Source organism: Eleutherodactylus coqui, chromosome 3, assembly GCF_035609145.1.
Source record: "Eleutherodactylus coqui strain aEleCoq1 chromosome 3, aEleCoq1.hap1, whole genome shotgun sequence".
In the NCBI taxonomy this organism is placed as follows: domain Eukaryota; kingdom Metazoa; phylum Chordata; class Amphibia; order Anura; family Eleutherodactylidae; genus Eleutherodactylus; species Eleutherodactylus coqui.
This window is the reverse complement of record NC_089839.1, coordinates 280,076,408-280,089,203: the sequence shown is the minus strand read 5'-3', so window position 1 is coordinate 280,089,203 and position 12,796 is coordinate 280,076,408. Positions and strand designations below refer to the sequence as shown.

General features: G+C 48.9%; 1 protein-coding gene across 1 annotated transcript in view; it reads right to left on the bottom strand.

Annotated features, from left to right (window-relative positions):
- Positions 1–12,796, bottom strand: part of TNR (tenascin R) — a 509,827-nt gene that overhangs the window by 131,182 nt on the left and 365,849 nt on the right. The window lies entirely within an intron of this gene.

Sequence of the window (12,796 nt, the reverse complement as noted above, 5' to 3'; positions counted from 1 at the left end):
GCAATGGACCGCACAGAAGCCCTGCGGTCCATGAAGACAGAGGATCCCGGCGGCCATCTTCAGCAGGTGAGTATGAAGACGCCGGACCGCCGGGATTCAGGTAAGCGCTGTGCGGGTGGTTTTTTTAACCCCTGCATCGGGGTTGTCTCGCGCCGAACGGGGGGGGGGGGTTTAAAAAAAAAAAACCCGTTTCGGCGCGGGACATCTCCTTTAAGTCGTTTGAAATTCTTATGGTGGTGTCCAAAAAGTTGATTTCTGTATACAAGTAGCTTAATGTCAGGTGTATGATAGGTGGAATGCATTGAATCTCTCATGGAAGTTTATTAGCTCTTGTTCGAAGTTGGTCCAGATGATTATGATGTCATCAATGTAGTGGAAATAGGCCAATGGTTTGTTGGAGCAGGAGGCCAGAAAGTCACTTTCTTAACCCTATATAGGTTCAAAAGCTCACTATAACATCATGTATTTTTGTTAGCGATTAAAAGGTATCATATCTACAAGATTGCTTGGTTTCTCTTACTGAGAACAATCACATTTTGCTCTACTGGCTAACACCATACCAAACTTTTTCCTTTTCTTCAATTTTGATGCTCACATGTCCAGTGTTAGTGCTTTTGGCAGTGCATGGGGTCAATCTGACTAGTCTGTGGCTACATAGTTCCATATGCAGCAAGCTATATTGCAGTGTGTGTTCTGACACCTTTCCATCATAGTCAGAATTTACTTTTTCAGCAATCTGTACTACTGCTGCTCTTCTGTAGGATCAGACCCGATGGGATAGCTTTCACTCTCTACATTTATCAATGAACCTTAGGCATCCATGACCCATCACCGATTTACTAGTTGTCCTTCCTTGGACCACTCTTGGTAGGTGCTACCACTATATAGTGGAAACACCCCACACAACCTGCCATCTTGGGGCCATCTTGCTGATTGCAAGGTGAGAGGAGCGGCAAGCCGAAATCAGCTGCAGATCCACTTGTTTTTCATGCATGTAAAGCACATGCAAGAAAAATGCAGGTCTGAATGGTCCAATGTAAAACAATTGGTTTTCGACACTGCATACTACGGACGTAATATGCCAAAATACGCTCATGTGATGTTCTCTTAAAAGGGAAAGAAGTCCTTTAATAAATATCGTCTATTTAGGGCTCTGCTTAAGGCCACTCCCACACACACCGCTTTTTACAGCAACTAGCGCGGCATCTGCGATACAACACTCCCATTGTTTTTAATGGGGCTTCTCACACCTGTGCTCAAGCGCTGTCGGTTTTATTGTTCAGTGTTTTTTTTTTCCTGAAAGGGCTGCGCTGATTGGCTGAGCACTCAGCCAATTACAGGCAGCGCTTAGCTATTCATTGATGCTGCAAGTGCTAGACAGCAGTGCAGGAGAGCTAGCCGGAGGACGCGTCTGAGTGGCGGAGAGGTGAGTAAAGTTCTTTTTTGTTTTTTTTGACCAGCTAGAGATGATTTTCAGGGAAGGGCTTATATTTCAAGCCCTTCCCCGAAAATCATGCTGCGGGGGTTGCCACAAAACCACCGCTTCAATGGGGTCGGCAGCAGCGTCGACCCCATTGAAAGCAATGTAATAGCATGCTGGACTTCTGCCACAGCTGTCATGCCTATGACAGCTGTGGCAGAGGTCCGCGATATTCTCCCTATGTTTTCAATGGGGCTAGTGCTGCTGCCGCTGGCCCCATGGAAAGCACTGGCGATATCGCAACGTTTTTCTTGCACTGCAAGGCGAGTGATTTCACCTGCTCTCGCAGAGCAAGAAATGAAAACGCAAGTGGGTGTGAGCCCTAAATGACAACAGCAGTCACACCACTTTAGCATGAAAGGAACCTTGCCCCTGACCACATGGTGCATCTCCTCATATCCCACTGAAAGGCACCTTCATTTGCACACAATCCACTTTGAAACCAAAATCAGAGTTGAGTTGCAAATCACCAGATACTGCTGCACCGATGGATGTGAATTTATTACATGCCCTTTTTTAAAGTATTGTAGTGTTTTTTATTATGCTATTTATTTATAATACAAGACTTTAGATTTGGAGAACTTTGAAGTGATTGCAGAATTTCTACAGCATACAGTATATTTCATGCATATTTAGGAGTTTATTTTTATTGCTGCATAGTTTGAAGCCATTAAAAGTTTTGCCTAACAAATCATTAGTGTCAGCCCAAACCGTATATCAAAATACAGCGTGCCTGGCTATGACAAAAATCAGAGATGCAATCAGCAGAAAACACAGATTTTTAAGAGCCGTTGGTGTAAGAACACTCCAAAAAGTAGCAACACAGCATGACAAATCAATTCCATAATTATACCTGCTGACCCAAATATCTAGTGCTCAGACCCCTTCACAAAATAAGACGGGAATCAAGCTGTGAATGAGTGCTGCCTGCGTATGATTGCTCCACAGATTTCAAGGGTATACATGTCAGGTGATACTTATGTGTAATGTTTTGGAGGTTTTTAGTTCACTTTTCCTTCTGAAAAATAAAAGTAATAATGATATAAAGGAAAGCTCATTTCTAAACAACCCTAAAGTCAAAGTGATAGTGAATCGACACTATGGTGTCATGAAAAGCCACTGCCTGATAATATATACTTTATAATATAGGGTTTGATGGCCTGACAGGGGCTCAGATGATGTTTCCTTGGATGGTAAAAGGGCGACCTCTACTGGCTGTCATACATTACTGAATTTTGTGTATTTCTTTATGGAGTATTGCATACCACTGCCCATTGGGTGCAGAGATCAGGTGGGATGTCTGGAGGGCTGGGGATGATAGAGAGATGCACGGGCTTGGTGTGCTCAGACGTGAACTGCAGGAGCTGGACACCGGGGAAGAAAGCGATCCCAGTGATACTCAGCTGCATTGCAGGGAGAAAGAGACGCAAAAAGAGTGAGGAATTGGCTGAGGGAGCCGTGCAAGATGTGTCTTGGAGATTCTGTGCCTGTTAGAGAGGCACAGTGGCACAAGAGTGGAGGCAGCCTGTAGCTAAGAAGCGCAGCTCCATAATGCATGAGTACTGGAGATGAGCGAGCACGCTCGGTAAGGTCAGTGAGAGAGATTTCTCTCTTTCCCCCCGCTGCCCCCTGAGCACCCTTGGATGAGAAGGCAGTTACTCGAGAAAAGCAATGCTCGCTCGAGTAACTGACCTTACTGAGCATGCACGCTCATCTCTAATCAGTACCGATGTTGCTGAGCGAACATCGGGGTACTTCCAACAGACATCCAAAGCTGCTTCACCTACATAATTGTATCAAACACGGAGATACGTAAGTGAGGTGGGCCCTCAGAAAAAAACAATGTGTGCACACTAGAGATGAGCGAACGCGTTCGTCCGAGCTTGATATTCGTGCGAATATTAGGGTGTTCGGGATGTTCGTTATTCGTGACGAACACCATGCGGTGTTCTGGTTACTTTCACTTCCTTCCCTGAGACGTTAGCGCGCTTTTCTGGCCAATTGAAAGACAGGGAAGGCATTACAACTTCCCCCTGCAACGTTTAAGCCCTATACCACCCCCCTGCTGTGAGTGGCTGGCGAGATCAGGTGTTCGCCTAATATAAAAGTCGGCCCCTCCCGCGGCTCGCCTCAGATGCGGTGTGAGTTAGATGAGGGACAGTGCTGTTTATACCGGAGCTGCTGTAGGGAAAGAATTGGTAGTTAGTGTAGGCTTCAAGACCCCCCAAAGGTCCTTATTAGGGCCACTGATAGCTGTGTGTTGGCTGCTGTTAGCAGTGGGATTTTTTTTTCTTTCTCAAAATCGCCTCTGCAGACCGTTGCACCTGGCATTAGGGACAGAAGTGCTGCATAGGCAGGGAGAGTGTTAGGAGTGAGTGTAGCCTTCAAGAACCTCAACGGTCCTTTCTAGGGCCATATTTATCCGTGTGCAGTACTGTCCAGGCTGCTGTTGGCTGTGCTGCATTTTTTTTGGGCTTCTCAAAATCGCCTCTGCAGAGCATTGCACCCTCCATTGATACTGCAGGGAAAGAATTGTATAGGCAGGGCCACAACACAGTTATTATTCATAGAATATACGCAGTGCTGCCTGTTGGTGGGAAAAAACTGAAAAGAAATCTATTTGTCCAGCCTGTGTCCGTCCTTACGCCTGTGGAGACGTGTGAGCTGCGTGAAAAACATTGCTAAATCATACGCAGCCAGCTACGCTTTACTGCTGGGTTCGCCATTTGCTTTCCTTAATTGGGGAAAAAAATACCTGCTCTCCAAGAGTTATAATAACTCTGCTACCCTCACGTTCTGTGACACATAAGCAGGGACACAGCGCAGTTATTAAACTTCGCAGGTTCATTGAATATACGCAGTGCTGCCTGTTGGTGGGAAAAAACTGAAAACAAATCTATTTGTCCAGCCTGTGTCCGTCCTTACGCCTGTGTAGACGTGTGAGCTGCGTGAAAAACATTGCTAAATCATACGCAGCCAGCTACGCTTTACTGCTGGGTTCGCCATTTGCTTTCCTTAATTGGGAAAAAAAATACCTGCTCTCCAAGAGTTATAATAACTCTGCTACCCTCACGTTCTGTGACACATAAGCAGGGACACAGCGCAGTTATTAAACTTCGCAGGTTCATTGAATATACGCAGTGCTGCCTGTTGGTGGGAAAAAACTGAAAACAAATCTATTTGTCCAGCCTGTGTCCGTCCTTACGCCTGTGTAGACGTGTGAGCTGCGTGAAAAACATTGCTAAATCATACGCAGCCAGCTACGCTTTACTGCTGGGTTCGCCATTTGCTTTCCTTAATTGGGAAAAAAAATACCTGCTCTCCAAGAGTTATAATAACTCTGCTACCCTCACGTTCTGTGACACATAAGCAGGGACACAGCGCAGTTATTAAACTTCGCAGGTTCATTGAATATACGCAGTGCTGCCTGTTGGTGGGAAAAAACTGAAAACAAATCTATTTGTCCAGCCTGTGTCCGTCCTTACGCCTGTGTAGACGTGTGAGCTGCGTGAAAAACATTGCTAAATCATACGCAGCCAGCTACGCTTTACTGCTGGGTTCGCCATTTGCTTTCCTTAATTGGGAAAAAAAATACCTGCTCTCCAAGAGTTATAATAACTCTGCTACCCTCACGTTCTGTGACACATAAGCAGGGACACAGCGCAGTTATTAAACTTCGCAGGTTCATTGAATATACGCAGTGCTGCCTGTTGGTGGGAAAAAACTGAAAACAAATCTATTTGTCCAGCCTGTGTCCGTCCTTACGCCTGTGTAGACGTGTGAGCTGCGTGAAAAACATTGCTAAATCATACGCAGCCAGCTACGCTTTACTGCTGGGTTCGCCATTTGCTTTCCTTAATTGGGAAAAAAAATACCTGCTCTCCAAGAGTTATAATAACTCTGCTACCCTCACGTTCTGTGACACATAAGCAGGGACACAGCACAGTTATTAAACTTAGATAATTCATTCACTAGAGGCAGTGGGGCCTTTCGTTTTCCAAAAAGGGCAAAAATTATATTTGGCCTGCAGTCTTGCGCCAATTTATTTCCTGCCTGGGAAATCTAATCACTGGTAATACAGCATGCTGAGGGGTAGGGGTAAGCCTAGAGGACGTGGACGTGGACGTGGCCGAGGACGCGGAGGGCCAAGTCAGGGTGTGGGCACAGGCCAAGCTCCTGATCCAGGTGTGTCGCAGCCGACTGCTGCGCGATTAGGAGAGAGGCACGTTTCTGGCGTCCCCACATTCATCGCCCAATTAATGGGTCCACGCGGGAGACGGTTATTAGAAAATGAGCAGTGTGAGCAGGTCCTGTCCTGGATGGCAGAAAGTGCTTCGAGCAACCTATCGTCTACCCGCAGTTCTGCGCCGTCCACTGCTGCCAATCCGAATCCTCTGTCTGCTGCTCCTCCTTCCTCCCAGCCTCCTCACTCCACTACAATAACACCTGCTCAGGAGCGGGAGCACTCCCAGGAACTGTTCTCGGGCCCCTGCTTAGATTGGGCAGCAGCGGTTCCTCTCCCACCAGAGGAGTTTATCGTCACTGATGCCCAACCATTCGAAAGTTCCCGGGGTCCGGGGGAAGAGGCTGGGGACTTCCGCCAACTGTCTCAACAACTTTCTGTGGGTGAGGAGGACGATGACGATCAGACACAGTTGTCTTGCAGTGAGGTAGTAGTAAGGGCAGTAAGTCCCAGGGAGCAGCGCACAGAGGATTCGGAGGAAGAGCAGCAGGACGATGAGGTGACTGACCCCACCTGGTGTGCAACGCTTACTCAGGAGGACAGGTCTTCAGAGGGGGAGTCAAGGGCATCAGCAGGGCAGGTTGCAAGAGGCAGTGCAGTGGCCAGGGGTAGAGGCAGGGCCAGACCGAATAATCCACCAAGTGTTTCCCAAAGCGCCCCCTCGCGCCATGCCACCCTGCGGAGGCCGAGGTGCTCTAAGGTCTGGCAGTTTTTCACAGAGACGCCTGACGACCGACGAACAGTGGTGTGCAACCTTTGTCGCGCAAAGCTCAGCCGGGGAGCCAACACCAACAGCCTCACCACCACCAGCATGCGCAGACATATGATGGCCAAGCACCCCACAAGGTGGGACGAAGGCCGTTCACCGCCTCCGGTTTGCACCCCTGCCTCTCCCCCTGTGCCCCAACCTGCCACTGAGATGCAACCCCCCTCTCAGGACACAGGCACTACCGCCTCATGGCCTGCACCCACACCCTCATCTCCGCTGTCCTCGGCCCCATCCAGCAGTGTAGTTCAGCGCACCGTTCAGCCGTCGCTTGCGCAAGTGTTCGAGCGCAAGCGCAAGTACGCCGCCACGCACCCGCACGCTCAAACGTTAACCGTCCGCATCGCAAAATTCATCAGCCTTGAGATGCTGCCGTATAGGGTTGTGGAAACGGAGTCCTTCAAAAGTATCATGGAGGCGGCGGCCCCGCGCTACTCAGTTCCCAGTCGCCACTACTTTTCCCGATGTGCCGTCCCAGCCCTGCACGACCACGTCTCCCGCAACATTGTGCGCGCCCTCACCAACGCGGTTACTGCCACGGTCCACTTAACTACGGACACGTGGACAAGCACAGGCGGGCAGGGCCACTACATCTCCCTGACGGCACATTGGGTGAATTTAGTGGAGGCTGGGACAGAGTCAGAGCCTGGGACCGCTCACGTCCTACCCACCCCCAGAATTGCGGGCCCCAGCTCGGTGCTGGTATCTGCGGAGGTCTATGCTTCCTCCACTAAAGCACCCTCCTCCTCCTCCTCCTCCTCTGTCTCACAATCAAGATGTGTTAGCAGCAGCATGTCGCCAGCAGTCGGTGTCGCGCGGTGTGGCAGCACAGCGGTGGGCAAGCGTCAGCAGGCCGTGCTGAAACTACTCAGCTTAGGCGATAAGAGGCACACGGCCCACGAACTGCTGCAGGGTCTGACACAGCAGACGGACCGCTGGCTTGCGCCGCTGAGCCTCCAACCGGGCATGGTCGTGTGTGACAACGGCCGTAACCTGGTGGCGGCTCTGCAGCTCGGCAGCCTCACGCACGTGCCATGCCTGGCCCACGTATTTAATTTGGTGGTTCAGCGCTTTCTGAAAAGCTACCCACGCTTGTCAGACCTGCTCGTAAAGGCGCGCCGGCTCTGCGCACATTTCCGCAAGTCCCACACGGACGCTGCCACCCTGCGCACCCTGCAACATCACTTTAAGCTGCCAGTGCACCGACTGCTGTGCGACGTGCCCACACGGTGGAACTCTACGCTCCACATGTTGGCCAGGCTCTATGAACAGCGTAGAGCTATAGTCGAATACCAACTCCAACATGGGCGGCGCAGTGGGAGTCAGCCTCCTCAATTCCTTTCAGAAGAGTGGGCCTGGTTGGCAGACATCTGCCATGTCCTTGGTAATTTTGAGGAGTCTACCCAGGTGGTGAGCGGCGATGCTACAATCATTAGCGTCACCATTCCTCTGCTATGCATCTTGAGAAATTCCCTGCAAACCATAAAGGCAGCTGCTTTGCGCTCGGAAACGGGGGCGGGGGAAGACAGTATGCCGCTGGATAGTCAGGGCACCCTCCTGTCTATTTCTCAGCGCGTACAGGAGGAGGAGGAGGAGCATGAGGAGGATGAGGAGGAGGGGGAAGAGACAGCTTGGCCCGCTGCTGACGGTACACCGGCTGATTGCCTGTCATCCTTTCAGCGTGTATGGCCTGAAGAGGAGGAGGAGGAGGAGGAGGATCCTGAAAGTGATCTTCCTAGTGAAGACAGCCATGTGTTGCGTACAGGTACCCTGGCACACATGGCTGACTTCATGTTAGGATGCCTTTCTCGTGACCCTCGCGTTGCACGCATTCTGGCCACTACGGATTACTGGGTGTACACACTGCTCGATCCACGGTATAAGGAGAACCTGCCCACTCTGATTCCCGAAGAGGAAAGGGGTTCGAGAGTGTTGCTATACCACAGGACCCTTGCGGACAAGCTGATGGTAAAATTCCCAGCCGACAGCGCTAGTGGCAGAAGGCGCAGTTCCGAGGGCCATGTTGCAGGGGATGTGCGTAGATCGAGCAGCATGTACATCCCAGGCAGTGCAACAGTCTTTAAGGGCCTGGCCAGCTTTATGGCTCCCCACCAAGACTGTGTCACCGCTCCCCAGTCACGGCTGAGTCGGCGGGAGCACTGCAAAAGGATGGTGAGGGAGTACGTAGCGGATCGCACGACCATCCTTGGTGACGCCTCTGCCCCCTACAACTACTGGGTGTCGAAGCTGGACACGTGGCCTGAACTAGCCCTGTATGCCCTTGAGGTGCTTGCTTGTCCTGCGGCTAGCGTCTTGTCGGAGAGGGTGTTTAGTGCGGCTGGGGGAATCATCACCGATAAGCGTAGCCGCTTGTCAACCGACAGTGCCGACAGGCTAACACTCATCAAGATGAACAAAGGCTGGATTTCCCCAGACTTCTGTTCTCCACCAGCGGACAGCAGCGATACGTAAGCAATACGTAGGCTGCACCCGCGGATGGAAGCTACGTTCTCTCTCACCATCCAAAACGGGGACATTTCTGCTTCATCAATCTGTGTCTAATATTCCTCCTCCTCCTCCTCCTGCTCCTCCTCCTGAAACCTCACGTAATCACGCTGAACGGGCAATTTTTCTTAGGGCCACAAGGCTCACTCAAATAATTTTTCAGAACAATTTTTATAAGTTTCAATTAGCTTAAAAGCGTTGGAACTTTAACTTGAACCAATTTTTCGTTACACTGGGCTGCCTCCAGGCCTAGTTACCACTTAAGCCACATTAACCAAAGCGATTCACCTGCCATCTTGATTGGGCATGGCCAATTTTTACTGAGGTACATTAGTACTGTTGGTACACCAATTTTTTGGGGCCCTCACCTACAGTGTAATCATAGTAATTTCTATGTTCTTCGCCTGCACTCATGGTACAGAAAGGTGTGTGGGGTTGGCCTACAGTTTAGCTACATAAATGTCACTTGTGCCTTGGCTATACTAAGGCTACTGAAATGGAACGAAGACTGCGCTCCCGCTATACTGCTGCTTCAGAATTGTTACTGGGGCCTGTCTTGAGTGCTACTATTGCTTACATGGAACGAAGACTGCGCTCCCGCTATACTGCTGCTTCAGAATTGTTACTGGGGCCTGTCTTGAGTGCTACTATTGCTTACATGGAACGAAGACTGCGCTCCCGCTATACTGCTGCTTCAGAATTGTTACTGGGGCCTGTCTTGAGTGCTACTATTGCTTACATGGAACGAAGACTGCGCTCCCGCTATACTGCTGCTTCAGAATTGTTACTGGGGCCTGTCTTGAGTGCTACTATTGCTTACATGGAACGGACACGTGGAGAGGGCACGTAGTGCCTCAAAAACATCCCCCTCCTCCTCCAACAGGGAAAACATTGTTGGCAAATGCCTTTGCATTGGTTCGTCTGGCGGCAGTCCAAGAATTTCACCTTTACCGACACTACTAGAGAGCCCCCCCACCATCCCCCCGCCACGGCCCACTTAATCCTGGCCACATTCCGAAAACCAACAAAATACAACCGTGGTACTAGGTCCGCAGTCACCACCACATTACCACCAACGCGGTTACTGTTAAGGTGCATATAACCACGGACACGTGGAGAGGACACGTAGTGCCTCAAAAACATCCCCCTCCTCCTCCAACAGGGAAAACATTCTTGGCAAATGTCTTTGCATTGCTTCGTCTGGTGGCAGTCCAAGAATTTCACCTTTACCGACACAACGAGAGCCCCCACACCATCCCCCCGCCACGGCCCACTTAATCCTGGCCGCATTCCGAAAACCAACAAAATACAACCGTGGTACTAGGTCCGCAGTCACCACCACATTACCACCAACGCGGTTACTGTTAAGGTGCATATAACCAGTCTGACTGGGGCATGCAGACACCTTGACAGAATGAATAGTGTGTGGCACATAGGTTCCCCATTGCTATGCCCACGTGTGCAGCTCCTGATGGCGGTGGCACAGGATTGTATTTCTCATTGCTTCTGTACAGCATTGTGGGCTATCGCCCCGCCCCTATTAAAGAGGGTCGCTACCTAGCCGTGCCAACCCTGTGCAGTGTGTGCCTGCGGTCCCTCGTCGTGGCAGACGCACTTCTAAATAGACGTGAGGGTGGTGTGGCATGAGGGCAGCTGAAGGCTGCGCAGGGACAGTTTGGTGTGCGCTGTGGGGGGGAGGGGGTGCGGTTGGGCAGCATGTAACTCAGGAGAAGTGGCAGCGGAGTGTCATCCAGGCAGTGATTGTGCTTTGTTGGAGGTAGTGTGGTGCTTAGCAAAGGTATGCCATGCTAATGAGCGCTTTTCAGAAGTAAAAGTTGTTGGGAGGGGGGGGGGGCCCACTCTTGCCGCTATTGTGGCTTAATAGTGGGACCTGTGAACTTAGGATGCAGCCCAACATGTAGCCCCTCGCCTGCCCTATCCGTCACTGTGTCATTCCCATCACTTTCCTGAATTGCCCAGATTTTCACACATGAAAACCTTAGCGAGCATCGGCGAAATACAAAAATGTTCCGGTCGCCCATTGACTTCAATGGGGTTCGTTGTTCGAAACGAACCCTCGAGCATCACGGGAAGTTCGTTACGAATAACGAACACCCGAACATTTTGGTGTTCGCTCATCTCTAGTGCACACGGATAGGCACTTAAGAGCAGGCCGGGCAGTTAAAAATGTGTTAGCTCACCTGATGCCAGGGAAACATATATTCATCTGGCAGTTGCGGACAAGGTGTGTATATATATATATATATATATATATATATATATATATATTATACAGGTGTTACCTCTGATTGTAATCATTCCTGTAATGATGATGGCTGCAGAAAACTTTCCTCTACAAAATAGGGAGTGTCAACTTACTTTTAGGCACAGTGAAACTATCAACTTATTATTAGACTTAGTGGGATTTTTAATATATAGATTGTGCCATTGAAAATGAATTAAAAAATCATTTGAAAATAAGCCGCTTTCAAATGACCACATTTTACTGTATTTAGTCCATGTTTTGTGGACTGCAAAAATGCAGCATGACCATTTTTTTTTCGTTTTTGCTTTCGTATTGGTAAATTTCTGTTGGGCAAAAAGAGATCAGTATTTGCCAAGTAGCAAATAAAAACTTACAGTAAATATGGAGGCAAATACTGATGAAATACTGACTTACATATAGTTGTAATGTCAACTGTAGCACATCTATAATACATATCTATATTACGGATGGCTTACAATACGCAAATTTGCTTTAAAAGAGAGCTAATGAATTTGCCTCCTACAGAGACAACCCGTAAGAGGAGGGGAGTAGAATGTTCTAGAACACTATTAATATTGCATTAGTGGACTGTGGAAAGCGTTGGCCGCCATTAGCGTTGGTCACCTTGTATACAAATACAATTTAGAAATGGCTAAATACATTTTTCAAAGACTTCTCTCCAGACTTTGCTTCTGTTTTCTCTTTTTTAGCATTCTGCAAGCCAACACAAGGACTCTACAGCCAGAACCAATAGCCTGCCTTATGGTTACTGCAGAACCTGAGGGGATGGTGCACAACTCTGGAGTTCTCTGTATCTCTGTGTCACGCACCACCCCCTCCGGCGCTGCACATTTTCGCCCGGGGTGTTAATGTAATGATTGCCACAGCCATTAAACCTCTTAAAATTAAGAGTACTAAAGTATCCGTTTGGTGCAATATGTTAATGCTGGTTTTGACCTAACATTTCACTGGGAAGTTTGCATTGGATGTCCTCCAAGATAACAGCAGGGCTGGAGGCTGCCCAGTATTAATGAAGTATGGAGCACTTTATGGGTTTACAGTTTGTCCGTAACATTTATATATTTAGCATTCTGACTTAGATACATACATCATGACAAGTCACATCCACTGGCAGAACAGTAGGGCATGGTCCATATGTATTGCTAGGAAATAAGGCTGAGGGCACATGGCTGTAATGTGAGTTGCACCCACGAAACTTGGTGACAAGTCTCATTGAACAGCACATGGACACCTTTTCATATGCTGTCCATGACCCTGCACATTGCATGCCCTATTATTATCCCTGAAAACAGACAGAAATAGGATATGTCATGAGTTTTTTCATGTGCCATCGGTTTATCCATGGAATACGGTATGTGACAGACAGGGGTGAAGTCAATGGTCATTTTCACTGTATCAGAGCAAGGGATCATTTACATCATGTGACATCTCTTGAAGGTCCTTAAACACATATACAATGTTAACATTGTAAATTCAGGCACATCAATAGTGTTAACGCATTACATTTCCACCCTT